At 39.5% G+C, this 18,397-nt stretch overlaps 1 non-coding gene across 1 annotated transcript; it reads left to right on the forward strand.

Annotated features, from left to right (window-relative positions):
* The first annotated feature begins 6,788 nt into the window (after positions 1 to 6,788).
* LOC140628868 (U6 spliceosomal RNA) lies at positions 6,789 to 6,899 on the forward strand. Its single transcript, XR_012026800.1, has one exon. It is a non-coding gene; the product is annotated as a U6 spliceosomal RNA (small nuclear RNA).
* Positions 6,900 to 18,397: the final 11,498 nt, after the last annotated feature.

Raw genomic sequence — 18,397 nt, forward strand, 5'->3', positions numbered from 1 at the left:
AGAAAGAAAAACTTCCCTCACCTCCCCTTGGAAAAAAAATTAAGAATACATTTCTTATGAAAGAGCTCCATGAATAAAAAAGCACTGCTTAATAAAATTAGAAATGAAATTTGAACTTTCTCTCTCTAAAGCAAGAAAATATATAGTACATATTTCAACATATGTTTACTTGGAAGAATATGTTGAATCTGGTTCATGATTAAGGACTACAGTTTCTGAATCAGAGCCATGAATTTGACTTCTGGTATTTCTCTGAATATAGATAAAATTATGTATTACAGAATACAGTGTTTTTATAACTAGTGAAGAATAAAGGAGAAATTATTACTAATTAGAAATAATTTTCAATGCTTAGACATACATCTATTATAAAGGACATAGCTTTTCTAACAACAGAAAATACCCACAAAACAGATACTACTTTTAAGCACTTTTTTTTCTGGTAAATCTTAACATGAAAAGAAAATCTTAGGTTGCTGTGAAAAACTACAATATAAATCAGTGCCTCATAAAGACCTGAAATTTCTTTGCTTTTATTAAATCTGTGATTTTTAAAAAATAATATCAAAGAGTCACTAGTATATCTGAGAAAGCACTTACTTTTTATCTAGCCCAGCTCCAAAATCAATAAGGAATCCCCCAGAAGCAACCTTAAATGGTGGTGTTCATACAGCACCTTCTGGAACTTTCCCAGCAACATGAAGTTCATTACTTTGTCAGGCAGGCTGATCCACTATTAAAAACTCTAATTGTTAGAAGCTTCTACCATAAATATCCAAATTATGAGCCTGAGTTACAACTGAGGAAGTCAGCCCAGACAGCATTAGCCTTCATCCTTTAATATGCTCCTCACACTGAGAAAATGTCCTTAAGTCCTTTGCTGTTAAGAAAGTGAAAGAAGGAGGTCCTGGGGTATAAAAATTTCTTTTTTCTAAAGATTTTATTTATTCATGAGAGGCACAGAGAGAGAGGCAGAGACACAGGCAGAGGGAGAAGCAGGCTCCATGCAGGGAGCCCCATGTGGGACCCGATCCCGGGACTCTAGGATCAGCCCTGGGCGGAAGGCAGACGCTCAACCGCTGAGCCACTGGGGCTGCCCTAAAAATTTCTTTTTTTTTTAATTTCTTTTAAAAGAAAGAAATTAAATTAAATGTACCCAATGCTGAACCATTTTAATGTTGCCACGTGATAGAAGAATGATTTACTAGAACAAATTCCATAAAAAATCACATGAAATAACCATTTTCTGAAAGATATCTATAAGAATACCTGAAGACAAACCTACAAAAGTGTTTCCGAGAAGCCAGACAAATAAGTTACGGATCACAAGTTGAAGACTAGAGGGGAGAAGAACAAGAATTTGTGAATTAAGAAGAAACTATAGAGCAATCACACGGAAAGGGGGGGTGTAGAGGAAGGAGAAAGGCCACTGCTTGGTTTCAGGGGACAGGCTGTAGGCAACTGTGCAGGGCATGCCCACAGCAGAGGTGGGAGCACTATATGATTAGTACCTCCTTCTCCTCCTCCATATGTACACAGCAGGCTCCCCGGGTGAGGCCAAGTGGGGACCCCACTGCCACTTACATAAATATGGGGGTGCACAGGCACGCAAGACACACGCACTCCACTCCATATCAGCTAAATGTAAACACAGAGAAACTCATCACCCTCTGCTGGCCCCAGAACAGCACCCCCAGCACCCTGGCCCTAGCCACAATAACCTCTCCCCCAACACTCAGCCCTGTTCCCTAATCCACACCGGCGCAGATGCAGAATTTGGCAACAAGGGCACCTGGGTGGCTAAGCCGCTGAGCATCTGCCTTCGGCTCAGGTCATGATCAGCCCAACGTCCGGCTACCCTTCAGGGGGAGTCTGCTTCTCCCTCTCCCTCTGCCGCTCACTCTGCTTGTGCTCTCTTGGACTTTCTCTCTGTGCATCAAATAAACAAAGAAAAAAATCTATAAATAAATTAAAATAAAAGTGATAGTTAAGTTTTTGAGGTTGCAAATAACAAAATAATGAGATTTTAAAGTCTATATAGAAATCAAGTGAGGGACACCGGGGTGGCTCAGCGGTTGGGCGTCTGCCTTCGGCTCAAGGCATGATCCTGGGGTCCCGGGATTGAGACCCTCATCTGGCTCCCTGCATGGAGCCTGCTTCTCCCTCTGCCTGTGTCTCTGCCTCTCGCTCCCTGTGTGTCTCTCATGAATAAATAAAATATTTTTAAAAAGAGAAATCAAGTGTTTTCATTTCTGACTTGAATAAATTAAACATGGGTGTTGAAAAACAAAACTAACCTAATACATATTCTCTTCAGAATATAAAGACCACCTTCAGAATTCATGCTCAGACATGCACATACATATAAACACAGCCTCATATTTTATATCTCATTAGTAGGATAGTTTAGAGGCAGTAACTATTTCTTCTTTGACTTCATACCCTTAGTTTCTAGCCCACTATCTTCCTGCTTGATGTTTGGTATCTTCCTTCTTGTTGATGCTAAATGAATGAAGCTCCCAAGATACTGGCTGGCAAGCTTTTCTGAACAGTGCTACTACAGTCTACACAGCTATTTGTCCTCTCCCTGCTCTGATTCTGTGTTGTGAAGAGTAACGTATGTCTTTACTTTTCCTTACGTCAACGGGAACACTGTTCTTCCCAGTATGTAAAGCATAGGCCTTATGCATCCTACTTTATGCAATGTTGCATTTCCAGTATCTGAGGACTTTAACAATCACCCATAAATTTTAGCCAAAAATCCACAGTAAATTGGGCCTGATCATCTACCATGTTACCTCAGAGTGTATTGTGGTTAGTATAAAGATTTATTGTGGCACTGGGCCATACATCTAGTAAGTTAATCTCTCCATTATTTATTGCTAAAATAGAACTAACTAAATCAAATTGTTTTCTCCATAAGAGCTCTAAGATTTTGGAACGAATACAACTGATGTCCCCTGGAGTCTACACTCTTGGCTAAAAAAATCAAAAGAATTCTGTTTCCATGCTTTACATTGTTGCTCTGGGTCACTTCCCTTGAGCTACACTTAGGATGAATTAAGAAAAGTAGTTTCTGATCAATACAGTAGGACTCTCCCCTTCTGTAAACTAGATACTATTTCTTTTTCTTTTTTTTTTTTTTTAATGATAGTCACACACACAGAGAGAGAGAGGGAAAGAGAGGCAGAAGCAGGCTTCATGCACCGGGAACCCGATGTGGGATTCGATCCTGGGTCTCCAGGATCACGTCCTGGGCCAAAGGCAGGCGCTAAACCGCTGCGCCACCCAGGAATCCCCGATATTATTTCTTTTAATGCAGCCTAAGATGGCAGCAGTGGGATGTGGCGTTAAACACTGCCAGATGTTTCATGGTTTTTATTCTGAGAGCCATCACTGCAACTCATGTAATGCTAAACAGAAGTGTAGGTCACAGTTGCTATGTGTCCTTACAGTTCTCTATTTTCACCCAAAATCATTGCCAGTCATGGCACTTAACTGCCTGGTCTATATCATAGGTCTGAGAAAATACCTTTGCTTTCCCTCATATTAAATAGTGATCATTTCTTACCTTATACCTTCTAAAATTATCTATTTCCCCGTATACACATGACTTTAGCTGGGTACTATTTTTAGATGAGCCAATGCCTTTTTCTAAATATGTTATCTAAAAGATGTACTCTTTTTCTAAATTATTTTCATATTTTTAAAATTTAAATTCAATTAATTAACATATGGTGTATTATTAGTTTCAGAGGAAGAGTTCCATGATTCCTCATTCTTTTATAATACCCAGTGCTCAGGGCACCTGGGTGGCTCAGTGGTTGAGCATCTGCCTTTGGCTCAGATGGTGATTCCAGAGTACTGGGATCATTTCCTGTACGGGGCTCCCTCCCAGGAGCCTGCTTCTCCCTCTGCCTATGTCTCTGCCTCTCTCTGTGTGTCTCTCATGAATAAATAAATCTTTTTAAAAAATCTCTGTGCTTATAATACCCAGTGCTCATTACATCACTCAGTTATCCCATCCCTCCACCTCCCACCCCTCCAGCAACCCTCACTTCGTTTATGATTAAGAGTCTCTTAGGATTTGTCTCCCTCTCTGATTTTGTCTTGTTTTATTTTTTCCTCCTTTCCCCATGATCCTCTTTTTTTGTTTCTTAAATTCCACATACGAATGAGATCATAGGATAATTGTCTTTTGCTGATTGACTTATTTCGCTTAGCATAATACCATCTAGTTCCATCCATGTCATTGCAAATGGCAAGATTTCTTTTTTTGATGGCTGAGTAGTATTCCATTGTGCATATATACCACATCTTCTTAATGGGCGATGCCTCTTAAGAGGGCACTAGTTATGATAAGCACTGGGTGCTATATATAAGTGATAAATCACTAGATTCTACTGCTGAAAAAAAATAAATAAAAGATGTTTTCTTAGGACAAATGCCCTTGGGAAAAACAGCCATATTTATTCTTTAAAACAACAATCTCTTTAGCTCTATCCAAAGTAAAAATTACTAATTTTACTTAGTTGTAAATTACATTAATATCCAATTGGTTGGAAAGGCAAAAAGCCACCTTAAAATTACACATTAGCTGTATTAACTATGTATCTGATAGTTTCAAAATGATGTCTGAAAACTTGTTAGAGAGTCTTTCATAAAGTTAATTATCATAAATTACTAAAAATGCTGGCAAGAGGTATGCTTTAATTCATCTCCTAACTACCTTCTACCCCTCTGCTATAAAGCAGAATGGTGATTGTCTTAGTACTGTTGAAAAAATGCAGAGTATAGACATTATATGATTCTAATAATAACATCAAATAGTCTGAGTAACTTTTTTAGATAATAATATTTTCCAATCTTTATGTAATTGTACTCAGTTAAAATATGAGATTCATTTTCCTACAAGGTCAATTAAATATGCAATTAAAAGCTACTCCCGCATGTCTTCCTCCCATGGCTGTCAGTGCAAATTCCCCAGGGTACCGATTTGTACATTTTACAGAATCATTCATGTGAACTGTATTCCAAATGGCTTTAAAATATTAAAAGTTCCATTTTACAATTTCTTCTGCTCAGTGATCAGTATGGTGAATCTCCTTCATCTTGATAAAGGTCATAAAGTTTTTGTCTTCTTCCAAGTGCCTGATTTTGCAAGTTGTAGCATGAAGAAAGAGTGAAGAGAGAACAGGTCATGAAAAAGAAAGAGAATGGAGTCAGCATCAGGAAAGAGATGATATTTAAGAAGAATGAAACAAAGTTCCCTCATTCTGGATATTTCTTTCTTCCTTTTGTAACTTATTCAGTCAGATGGCCATTGGTCATGACTCAACAGAAGTGGAAAGAAGCGAACCTAAAAATAATAAAATTCTGTCTTTATAATTTCAAACATCTAGGTTCAGAGGAATAGAGATAATTTTTATCCAGAAGCAATATATTTACGAGATGTTTTGATCAGTAGAAAAAATTTAATAGTTTCCCACTACCTTTCCATCCCCCCAAAGTGTATGATCCTTTTGCACTGTTGGTTGGAATGCAAACTGGTGCAGCCACTCTAGAAAACAATATGGAGTTTCCTCAAAAAGTTAAAAATACAGCTACGCTACAACCCAACAATTGCACTACTAGGCATTTATAGAAAGAATACAAATATAGTGATTCAAAGAGGCACATGCACCCCAGTGTTTATAGCAACACTATCCACAATAGCCAAAATATGGAAAACGCCCAAATGTTCATCAATTGATGAGTGAATACAAAAGATGTGGCATATATATATATATATATATATATATATAATGTAATATTACTCAGCCATCAAAAAGAATGAAATCTTGCCATGTGCAACAACATGGAAGGAACTAGAGTCCATGACGCTAAGTGAAATAAGTCAGAGAAAGACAAATACCATATGATTTCACTCAGATATGGAATTTAAGAAACAAAACAGATGAACATAGGGGAAGGGAAGAAAAAATAAAATAAGATGAAAATAGAAAGAGAGGCAAACCAAAAAGGACTCTTAGCTATAGAGTTGCTGGAAGAGAGGTGGGTAGGAGGGTTGCTGGAAGAGAGGTGGGTAGGAGGATGGGGTAATTGGGTAATGGGCATTAAGGAGGGCACTTGTTGTGATGAGCACTAGGTATTATATGCAAGTGATAAATCACTAAATTCCACCCCTGAAACTAATGCTACACTATACATTAACTAACTTGACTTTAAATAAAATCTCCAAAAAAAGGAGAGAGAGAGAATGAAGATGTGAATAAACATCAGCAGTGAAAAATGGGTACCTAATTATTAAGTAACCAACCACTTAAGATTAAATACCATACCTATGACCCAGGAATCCCACTTCTGAGTATTTATCCAAAAGAAACTAAATCAGTATTTTGAAGAGATATTTGCACTCCCATGTTCATTGCAACACTATTCACAAGATATGGAAACAAGCTAAATGTTCATCAATGGATGAATGGTTAAAGAAAATGATATGTGTATATTTAAAGGAATAGTATTCAGCCATAAAAAGAAGGAAATCCTGCTGCTGTGACAATATGGATAAATCTGGAGTACTTATGCTAAATGAAATAATGTAGACATGGAAAGATGAATACCATATGTACTCACTCATATATAGAATCTAAACAAAACAAAACAAAAGCCAAACTCATAGAAAAAGATAGTAGAATGGTGGTCACCACAGTCTAGATAGAGGCAAAAATGGGAGATGCTGATCAAAGAAGGGGTCAAACTTTCCATTATAAGGTGAATAAGTTCTCATGCTCTCTTCAGCAGCACATACACTTAAACTGGAATGATACAGAGGAGATTAGCATGGCCCCTGTGTGAGGATGACATGCAAATTAGTGAGTGTTCCATATCATATTTTTCCTCACACCATACACAAAAATACATTCAAAATGGATAAAACAGCTAACTGTGAGACAGGAGACCATCAAAAGCTCAGAGAAGAACATAGGCAGCAACCTCTTTGACATCAGCAATAGCAACTTACTAGACACGTCTCTGGAGGCAAGGGAAACAAGAGCAAAAATGAACTATTGGGACTTCATTGAGATAGAAAGATTCTGCACAGGGAAGGAAATAATCAACAAAACTAAAAGGCAATTGATGGAATGGAAGAAGATGTTTGCAGATGAAATATCTGAAAAAGGGTTAGAATCAAAAATCTATAAGGAACTTGTCAAACTTAACATCCTAAAAACCAAATAATCCAGTTAAGAAATAGGCAGAAGACATGCATTGACATTTTTCCAAAGAAGACATCCAGATGATTAACAGACACATGAAAAGATGCTCATCATGATTCATCATCAGAGAAATACAAATCAAAACTACAATGAGATATCATCTCATATCTATCAGAATAGCTAAAATTAACAATGCAGGAAATAACGGATGTTGGGAAGGATGGAGAGAAAGGGAAACCCTCTTACACTGTTGGTGGGAATGCAACCTGGTGCAGCCACTCTGGAAAACAGTATGAGGGTCTCTCAAAAGATAGAACTACCCTACAATCCAGCAATTGTACTACTAGTTATTTACCCAAAGGATACAAAAATACTGATTCAAAGGGACACATGCACCCCAACATTGACCATTATCAATAACAGGTACATTATGGAAAGAGCGCCACTGTCCATTGACTGATGAATGGATGAAGAGGTGATACATATATACAATGGAATATTACTCAGGCATCAAAGAGAATGAAGTCTTGCCATTTGCAGCAACATAGAGCTACTGTATATTATGCTAAGGGAAGTAAGTCAGTCAGAGACAAATACCATATGATTTCACTCATGTGTGGAATTTCAGAAATGAAACAGATGAACATGGGGGCAGGGGGAAGAGAGAGAGGCAAACCATAAAACAGACTCTTAATTTTAGAGAACAAACTGAGGGTTGCTGGAAGTGGGCAGGGGAATGGGTTAAATAGGTGATGGGTATTTAAAGAGGGCACTTATTGTGATGAGCACTGGGGAAGATACATAAGTGATTAATCACTAAATTCTACTCCTGAAACTAATATTACACTATATGTTAATCAACTGGAATTTAAATAAAAACTTGAAACCAAACGAAAATATAAGATGCATAAGTTATTGGGACCTAACATACAACATAGTGACTATGTTAATCATACTGTATAGTCGACTTGAAATTTGCTGAGTATAGGGGATCCTAAGCACTCTCACTATGCACACACAGAATAAAAAGTAACTATATATAATGAAGGATATGTTAATTAACTTGATTGTGGTAATCATTTAATAATATATACGTATCAAATCATCACATTGTATACTTTAAATACCTACGATTTTATTCAGCATTATATTGCAATAAAGCTGTAAAAAAGCATTAAATAAAGGTACAAATAACAAAATACAGTGACCAACATAGCAGAAATAAATATGAAAACCTAGATAACATGAAAAAAAATTCTAGGGAAATATAAATCAGCAAAGTGGCCCATCATGAAGAAAATCATAAAATCAAAGAAAGAGTAGAAAAATTTTTAGAACCACAAAGATATCAGACCTACTAAACTTTTTTAAAAAGCCAATTTCAACTATAAAAATATTCCAATATATAGGACAGAAAATAGACAATTTCTCACTTTCTAAGCTTAGTAATGTCTGTGGCCCCCAAGGCAGAAAAGCACAAGAAAGCAAAAACATATATTAAAAAAACTTATAAACATAGAAGCAAAATCCAAACAGAGTATCAGCAATTCACAATCAATACTTCATTGTAATGAACTCATGACCAATGATTTAATCTCAACATTACAAGGATAGCACAATTTAAGAAAATTTCCCAAGTTAATTCACTAAAATAAAGTACCTAAATGAGAAAAAAACATGACTAAACATAGGCCAATATATCACTGAATGATATCCAGCAAACATTCATGAAAAAAAAAAAAAACCTTGGCAAACAACTTTCATAAATGTATCTACCAAATATAGCAAATACAGTATAAGATGCAAATTAAGTTCAGAAATTTAAAAAGTTATCTCTTATCACCACTACTAATCAACACTGTCCTAAAGGTTCTAGCCACTGCAAAAGATGAGAGAGAAAAAATAAGTGGCAAATGGATGCAACAGTTGGATGGATTTTCTGTTGGAAAATAGGAAATAAAATATTTTCAGTGGTTATGATCATCTATATAATCAATCTAAATAACCAACTGACAAACAGAACTAAAGAGGGAATTCAGCAGTGCCTAAATACAAGATCTACATACACACACACAAAAACTAACTAATAGCTACCCTGTAGACCAACAATGAATCATTAAAAAAATTACTCAGGACTATGAAATCTGGAATGGAGACATTTGGATGGTTTTGAATGAATCTGAGAACTATGAACTTTAACATTACCTGAAGTCACGTTTCCCAAATGAAACTTCCTTTCCTCTTTCCAATCTAAGAAAGCCAGCCCCTCCTTCACTAAAATATATATATATACATATACATATATATATGAATATATGTATATAAGGCCACCTCTGGGCGGGACTTCTAGCCTCCACTCATTGGACCATGCTCCATTCTATTTCATTTTGGTTCATCAGAGAAACAGCCAGAAGCACTAGGCAGAGGCTGTGTCTCCATCGTTTTTTCCATGACCTAACGGGAGCCATTTTTGAGGTTGAGGCCTACGTTTCTGCTTTGTTAGCCCAGCTTTAGTTTTGTGTGTTGTCCCTTTGTGTGGTGATTTGGTGTTCCTGACCATGGTGTGGACGATCTTGGGCCTTGTACTTCCTCACATCTGCTGAGGCCGCCCTTTCAGGGCCTTGATACTATAGCCATGGCGGAGGCTGGTGCGCAGTCGGATGCAGCCCACAACCTTATAACCTTTGAGGATGTTTGTATATACTTCACCCAAGAGGAGTGGGAGCTACTTGATGCTCAGAAACGTCTATACTGTACTGTGATTCTGGAGAACTTTCTACTGGTGACCTCAGTGGGATTTGCAATTTCCCCAATTCCCCAACCACGGCCAGTGAGAGAGCCTATAGTTTCTGAAAAATGTGGCGATAGGTCCAGCCGAGGCAAGGATGGTCCAGGGGAGCCTTTGCCCTTGTCATAAAGTAGAAAATGAAGATGAATCTTTTGAGCACGGTGTTTCTATAAAAGACTCACAGGTGAGAATTCTCAGAGTGAGTCCTTCTATCCCAAAGAGCCACTTGTGTAATATGTGTGACCCGATCTTGAAAGACATTTTGTGTCTGTCTGGGCATCAGGGCACATCCCTTGGGCATCAGCCACACCCATGTAGATCATGTGGAAGAACCTTCTGGGTCACTGTCAACATTGACCAAATCCTGAGGCAGCACAGTGGAGAGGCAGTCCCTAGAAAAGAAAATGACCAAGCCTCCTTTGTGAAGAGCTGCAGAAGCCACATGTCAGAGAAGGTCTTCACTTGAAAGAAGGATGAGGAGGACTCCTTGGCCAGCTCTGGACTTGTCCAGCCCCATGTGACTCAAGATGAGGAGAAGCCATGCACCAGGAGCCAGTGTGAGGAAGCCTTTCATGTTGGACAAAAAGATTGCAAGTGCAGTGAATGTGGGAAAACTTTTAGCAACAAAGACAAATGTGTCCAACACCAGAAAATCCACACTGGAGAAAAGCCTTACAAGTACAATGATTGTGGGGATGTTTTTGTCTGCAACTCCAGCCGCCAAGAACACCAGAGAGTTCACATGGGATCAAGGTCTAATGACTGTGCTGAATGTGGGAAATCTTTTATCAGAAAATCCCATCTTATTCAGCACCAGAGAATTCACACTGGAGCAAAACCTTTTGAATGCAGTGAATGTGGGAAAGCCTTTGGCCGCAAAGATACACTTACGCAGCACCAGAAAACTCACAGTGGAGAAAGGCCTTTTATGTGCAGCAGATGTGGGAAAGCCTTTCTCCACAAAGATGTGCTTGCTGAGCACCAGAAAAGCCACACTGGAGAAAAGTCCTACAAGTGCGATAGATGTGGGAAATTCTTTAGCCACAGCTCCTACGTAAAAGTACATAAGAGAATTCACAGTGGAACAAGGCCTTATGTGTGCAGTCAATGTGGGAAAGCCTACATCAGCCATCCCCACCTTATTCAACACAAGAAAAGTCACACCACAGCAAAGCCTATGGATGAAAAGAATGAGGAAAATTCTTTCATGACAAGTCCAGCGTCAGTATGCACTGGAGACACAACACCAGAGCAAAGCCGCATGTGTTCAGCGAATGTGGGAGGGCTGATGGGAGATACTCCCACCTGGCTTGGCACATAAAATTTCATACCAATGAAAGTCTTCTCGAGCCTCGGTGTCCATGGAAAGATGAATGGATAAAGAAGATGTGGTCTATGTATACAATGGAATATTCCTCAGCCATCAGAAACGACAAATACCCACCATCTGCTTCGACGTGGATGGAACTGGAGGGTATTATGCTGAGTGAAATAAGTCAGTCGGAGAAAGACAAACATTATATGGTCTCATTCATTTGGGGAATATAAATAATAGTGAAAGGGAATATAAGGGAAGGGAGAAGAAATGTGTGGGAAATATCAGAAAGGGAGACAGAACATAAAGACTCCTAACTCTGGGAAACGAACTAGGGGTGGGGGAAGGGGAGATGGGCGGGGGTTGGGGGCAACTGGGTGACGGGCACTGAGGGAGGCACTTGATGGGATGAGCACTGGGTGTTATTCTATATGTTGGCAAACTGAACACCAATAAAAAATAAATTTACAAAAAAAGAATTATTTCAAAAAAAAAAAAAAGAAAGGCTTCCCATGTGTGTGAGTTTTGGTGATCCTTCAGCTTCATCTTTTAAGTTCATTTAGCACCAGGAACCTTACACTGAGGGAGGCCTTAAGAGAGCAGGGAACGTGCTTTCTCCTTGCTCCACACAGCATGACTCACAAAAGAGAAAATCTCTGCAAGGTGGCCTTTGAGATGGAGTCAACACCCTGAAGTTGAACTTCGTACATCTAGCTCTCCACGCTGGGGAGAAAACTATAAGTGCCAGGTGTGTGTGTGTGGGGGGGGTTCAGGACCTACTTTACATTTTCTAATCTTCCCAGGGCCTTCACTTGATCTGAGCAATGCCATTGCCTGCATCTGTTGCGGAGACCACTGCACTTCTGCCGGCAGTCAGGACCCCACAGTATGTGTCTGTCCCCCCAGTGTGCTCAGGTAAGGCACACCTTTACCCTCTCTCCTATTTCCTGGAGGGAGTCATGAGTGATGTGAACCCATTAGGGATCCTCATTTCCTGACCTACAGATGGTTTCAGTGTGGACATGACTCAGCACCCAGATCTGAGCTGGAACCTGCTGCTGTTTTCCAGAGGTTTCTGTTTTCCATGGACAGTATTGACTCTACATGAGATGGCTGAGATGAATTTCTCCAGCCTCCAAATCACCCGTCCTTGGAACTGCCTGCCCCACACTGATCTGATTTGTGCAATGAAAATGCCTTATTGTTAAAGCCTTTGTTCTGTTCACTGTGTGGGTTTGATTGAGAAAAGAAATGGGCTTTCAAGAAGCAGGTCATGACTGACTGAGCTCATTGCTTCCCTTCACACCTGTATACAAGGGTGTTGATTGCTTTCCACAGGAAGAAAACTAGGACTGTGGGCTAAATAGAGTTGTGCTGTCCAATACAATAGGCACTAGCCACATATGACTATTGAATGCTTGAAATGTGGCTGGTGTGAGCTATGTTATAAAATGCACACTAGATTTCTAAAACATAGTATGAGAAAAAGAGTGAGAAAGAATGCAAAACATCTTATCTTTATACTGACTACATATTAAAATGATAATATTCAGGGCATATTGGGCTAAATAAAATATTAGTTTTTTAAAGAAAAGAGAGAGCGAGATATGGGCTTTGCCAGCATGATGGGAAGAGGGAGCCCCAAACTTTTTGTGCATCAGAGAAAATGGCAGGAGGGTAGAGAACAGTTTTCAGTCTAATTTGGCCTAATTGTCAATGCTGCCCAAGCCTTCTTAGGAAAATTTATTCAGCCTTGTAGGACTGATCTTAAAACTTAGATGTCATGATCTCCTATGAGCCCTCAGCTCACCCTGATGAAGGGTAAGTGGTATGACAACCTCTAGTTCTTTTGGGAACAGTAGGATTTAAGTCCCTTTTTCCTAGAGGATGTCTTACATTCCCCAACACTGTTGAGGTGCAGCTGTCTCCCAAGACCAACCCAGAAGTTACAACCCCTGTGAAATCCAAAATTCAGGAGGCAGATCAGACCTTCAGGGGCTAAGTAGGAAACATAGTTGATATATTTCTTGTTCTGATGCAGAAAAGGTTGTCATTTTCCTGACATTAGAATTTATTAATGGTAAAGATACAAGTGTTGTTTTGTTACTTTCCAAAAATTTAAGCATTAGCACTTAGTAAGTCTAACTCTGGTAAAGATTGTTTTATTTAGATATCCTTAAGTAGGCTTGACTATAACTTATTTAGGAAAACAAACCTTTCGAACATTAAAATTAAGTAAAATACACTTTTAAGATTTAAAAAAACATAATATAAAAGCACTGTGTACAGAAACATAATTAAGGAGTGGTGGAGATTGTGGCAAACTAGAGGTTATGTGTCTGCTCGGAAGGACATACATAAATTTCATGTGACTGTGGTTCTGGGTTAAAGGTGTACAGAAACTCTTAGAACCTACAGACCTTTTTATCTCCTATGGCAGAGGTCAGTGTCAGAGCAACTAATCTAAGGTTTTCTGGATTCCTATACCTTCCTGGGCTGTTGACCTTAGGCCATCACTGCACAGGCAGGTACCCCAGGACAGAGAAGAAAGCTCCTGCATTCTTGGGTGGGTCTTGTGACCCAATCAGTGTTTGGGTGGACATGGTATTAATTATTCTTCAGTTTTTGCTGTCACTGAGGTCGGGCTGACCCTACCAAGATATGAGAAGTGGGAAATAGTTGAGTCAATATAGGGTTGGTTGATATTCCAAGCAAAATGGGAGATCCAGATTTTTATGTTGAAGCATTATATCTCTTAATAGATTTGTTGGTATATAATTAGAATATAATAATAAACTGCTCATATTTAAGTTGTGCCATTTAATGAATTTTGACATATGTAGACATCTGTAATACTATCACCATAATTAAAGTAATGAGCATATCATTACCCCCAAAAGTTTTCTCATGCCCCTTCATAATCTCTTCCTCTTGTCCCTCCCTAACCTCTCATTCTTGTTCAACCATTGATTTGTTTTATTTCACAGTACTATTTGCACTTTCTGGTATTTTATATAATAAATAGTATATAATAATATGTAACAAATAATAAAGCCAGTATAGGCTTCTTTTTTTTAACCTCCTTTCAGTAAGCATAATAGCTTGAAGATTAGTGAAATTATTTCTTTTTGTCACTGAGTAATATTTCACTGTGTGTGGATGTAATACAATTGTTCACCCATCAATTGTCAATGGATATTTAAGTTTTTCTAGATTCTATTAAAAATAAAGCTTATTTGAAGAAAAAAAAATCTTTAATGAATTTACAAAGGCAAAGGAAAGGCCTTGCGAAAGAAAGGCAACTCAAGAAGAAACCCCTCCACTCATATCGTCTCTCCATTGCCCTTGAGGAGTCAGATTCTAGCATGGTCCAGGTAAGATTGAGGGAGGAGATGGCACTTATATCCAATGTACTTGCAAATTGCTGCTAATCTGTATAAGAAATCAGGATGTATTGTGGGAATGTATTTTAAGTTTGCTGGGCCAAGGAGAATAGAATGTAAGGTTAAATTAGGTAAAATTTATCAAGATAGGTAAACTTGGGCCACCTGGGTAGCTCAGTCGGTTAATCACCTGACTTGATTTCAGCTCGAGTCATGATCTCAGAGACTTGGGATCCAGCCCCAGGAGGTATTGGGCTCTGCACCCAGTAGGGACTCTGCTTCTCTTCCTCTCCCTCTGACCTTCCCCTCTCTCTCTTTCAATCTCTCTCTCATTCTCTTAAATAAATAAATGAAACTTAAAAAAAAAGATAAGTAAACTTACCTGAGATTTAGCATTTAACGGGCAAAGAAACAGTTTGCTAAAGCCTGGCCTGAATGTTGGCCTACATGGAAGAGTTCAAATGCCCCAGAATTTCCCTGGGACAATTTTTCTGCATCTCAGAGGTATGACTCCTGCATATTACATTTCCAAGGTTTTTTCCTCTGGCTTCTATGTAGGCTTAGCCAGTGGGAGGCACTTAAGGGAGACTGGAGGTAGGGAGAATTCAAGTTTCTTCTCCTCCCTCTATGCATCAGCTGGCTTCCCTGGCAACGTCCCCATCTCCTTCTTTCCTCCAGTAGCCCTTCCAAACAGTCCTACCATGGTTAAAAACATCTACCAAGTGACCTTGAGCCCTGGGTAGCAGCACACCACCCTAGGTGTATCCCTCTAGCCTAGGGGTGGTCCTTGTCTTCTGCCAATACTAATATCTGTGTTGTCCCGCCTCCCCTCAGTTTTGGGATCCCCACACATCCATCAACTGAGTGGCCAATTTCTTGAATTAAACTCCTTCTGTTTAAATACTTCACTAAAGTATTTTTGGTTAAGTCCTATTTTTCTCTAGTTATATTCAAACTAATGAATGACTACACTGAAAGAATCCTGGAGGATGTGAGTGAGAAATGTGGGAGCTAAACATTTTTTAGTCAAGATTTCCGCAGAAAACAGAGAGCTTATTCCAAAAGTAGTTGAAGAAAATTTCATGAAAGGACAATTTAGAGAGTTTAGAGAAGGATTACAGAACTCAATTCAGGGGTGCCTGGGTGGCTCAGTCAGTTAAGCCACCACCTTCAGCTTGGGTAATGATCCCAGGGTCCTGGGATCAAGCCCCATGTCAGGCTCCCTGGTCAGTGGGGAGCCTGCTTCTTCCTCTCCTCCTGGCTCCTGCTCTCTCTCACTATCTCTGTCTCTCTCAAATAAATTAATGAAATCTTAAAAAAAGAATTCAATCGAATGGTGATGCATCCAGAGACTAACAATAGTATGAAGCTATCCCCAGCTTACAAGAGAAGGCAAAGGAGAGAGCAGTGTTACTGGAACTGACGAGATCTGTACCTATTGGAGACGGGCCCTCGACAGGAGATGTAGCCATATGTAGGGGCACATGGGCACTATTAAACTGCAATCTGGCAAGGAAGGATCACCCAGAAGTGAGTACAGACACCTGACCTCTCTCTGCTCCTGACCTTAGATTCCGGTCCAATACCTCTCATCGGCAAAATGCAATTATAAGCCAAAGCTCAAGGGGGCTCTGGGGATCCAGTCCAGGGGGTTATCCTGTCAGCACACAGAAGAGAGCAGAGAAAAACCCAGATTGGATCTAGAAAACCAAATAGAGATTGAGCAGCATAACCAATTAATGCTTTGAAAGTTGAGAGGACTTGCTAAAACTGATAAGAAATAGGCCGTAACAGTCTGTATCTAGGGAAAAACATAATTTCCTCACACACGGCATTTCTGACACTAGATGTGTGGGATTTTTCCCTCACTGACGGACTCTCTAACACCAGCCAAATGTCCTGCAATTCAATTCAACCATGATACTAACTGGAGGTAACAGACACCACAGGTTAAGGGTATAGTCCCACAAGACCGCTCCCTACTTCAGATGCCAATTGTAGTAGGTCCCCAGGTCACTCACAACTTCTGTCTGACTTGGCCTCAAATCAGAGACTCCCCAACCCCCTCCTCAGGTTTGATAGTTTGCTAGAATGGCTCACAGAACCCCAGAAAACAGTTAACTTACTGTTGCCAATTTATTACAGAGGAAATTTTAAAGGATACATTTGTATCCTTTATAAACGATACATTTGTATCCTTTATAAAGGATACAGATGAAGAGAAACATAGAGCAAGGTCTGGAAGGGTCCCAAGCGTAGGGGTTTCTGTCATTGTGGAGTTGGGGTGTGCCACCCTCCCATCATGGAAATGTGTTTACCAACCTGAAAGCCCCTCCAGCCCCATACTTTGGGGATTTTTATGGAGGTTTCACCACATAGGCACAATCCAATCACTAACTCAATCTGCAGCCTCTCTCTCCTTCTGCAGATAGAAAGTGGCACTGGAAATTCCAAGCTTTTAACCGCGGCTTGCTCTTTCTGGCTTGCCAGCCTGCATCCTAAAGCTACCCAGGAGCCCACCAAGAATTACCTCATTGGAACAAAAGAACACTCCTATCAACCCAGGAAATTCCAAGGGGCTTGGGATTTCTGTCAGGAACTGGAGTTAAAGACCAAATATTAAAAGATGCTCCTAGTGCTCCTTCTAGGAAATTTCAAGGGCTGTAGGAGCTCAATGCCAGGAAATAGGGGCAGAGACAAATACATATATTTTATATTATTTCACAGTATATCATATGTAAAAATAATATAGCTAAAAGAGTTGAAAATGATCACTGCTGAAAGTGAGGTGTAGAGGTAGAAGTTTAAAAAAAAATAAGCCCTAATGAACTATTTGAATATTTAAACTATGTACACATGTGTGTGTACATATATACATATTGTTTTGTGTGCTGCTCTTGGCTTATTAATAACCAACATTATGGCTGGACTGGTTCTTAGGGTTTTTATGATTTCAAGTTGCCCTCTGGCAGTAACTACCAGGAAACTTTGAAAAAAGAAAAAAGGTTTATTACTTACAGATCCTGGGAATTAGATGGCATACCTGAAGCCACACTGCAAGGTCACAGGTAGAGAGAAAGCACAGGCCTGGGATTCTATTTTTATTGGGGTTAAGGGTGGGGGCCTAAGATTTCACAGGCTCACTCTTAATTGGTGAGTTTAAAACATGAGAGCAGGGAGCACCAGGGTGGCTCAGTCAGATAAGCCTCCGACTCTTGATTTTAGCTCAGGTCATGAGATCAGGCCCTATCCAGGCTCTGTGCTGAGCATGGGGCCTGCTTGAGATTCTCTTGCTCCCTCTCTGTCTGCTCCCCCTCTCGCCAGTCAGACTCTTGCATTATAAAAAAGAGAAAACCAACTGTCAGGGTTCACACTACACACTTATACATATATATATGTATGTCATGTAATTTAATTAAAAATAAAGTTCTTAGAAGAAAAGTGAAAACACTTTGGTGTCAGCATTCTGGTTTTTCCAGGACAGATCCTGTTTGCCCCTGTTGCTGCTCTTGAAATTATTCACGGTGCTCTCTTTTACTGTCTGTGATACGCTGAATAATAATGCCCCCCTCTCCTAGAATGCACATCGTAATACCTGGAACTTGTAAATGCTACCTTATATAGCAAGGGAAAAAAAGCATCTTTGCTTATGCAGTTAAGGTAAGGATTTTGAGATGGGGAGACTATACTG

The sequence above is a fragment of the Canis lupus genome, chromosome X (assembly GCF_048164855.1).
Source record: "Canis lupus baileyi chromosome X, mCanLup2.hap1, whole genome shotgun sequence".
Lineage (NCBI taxonomy): Eukaryota > Metazoa > Chordata > Mammalia > Carnivora > Canidae > Canis > Canis lupus.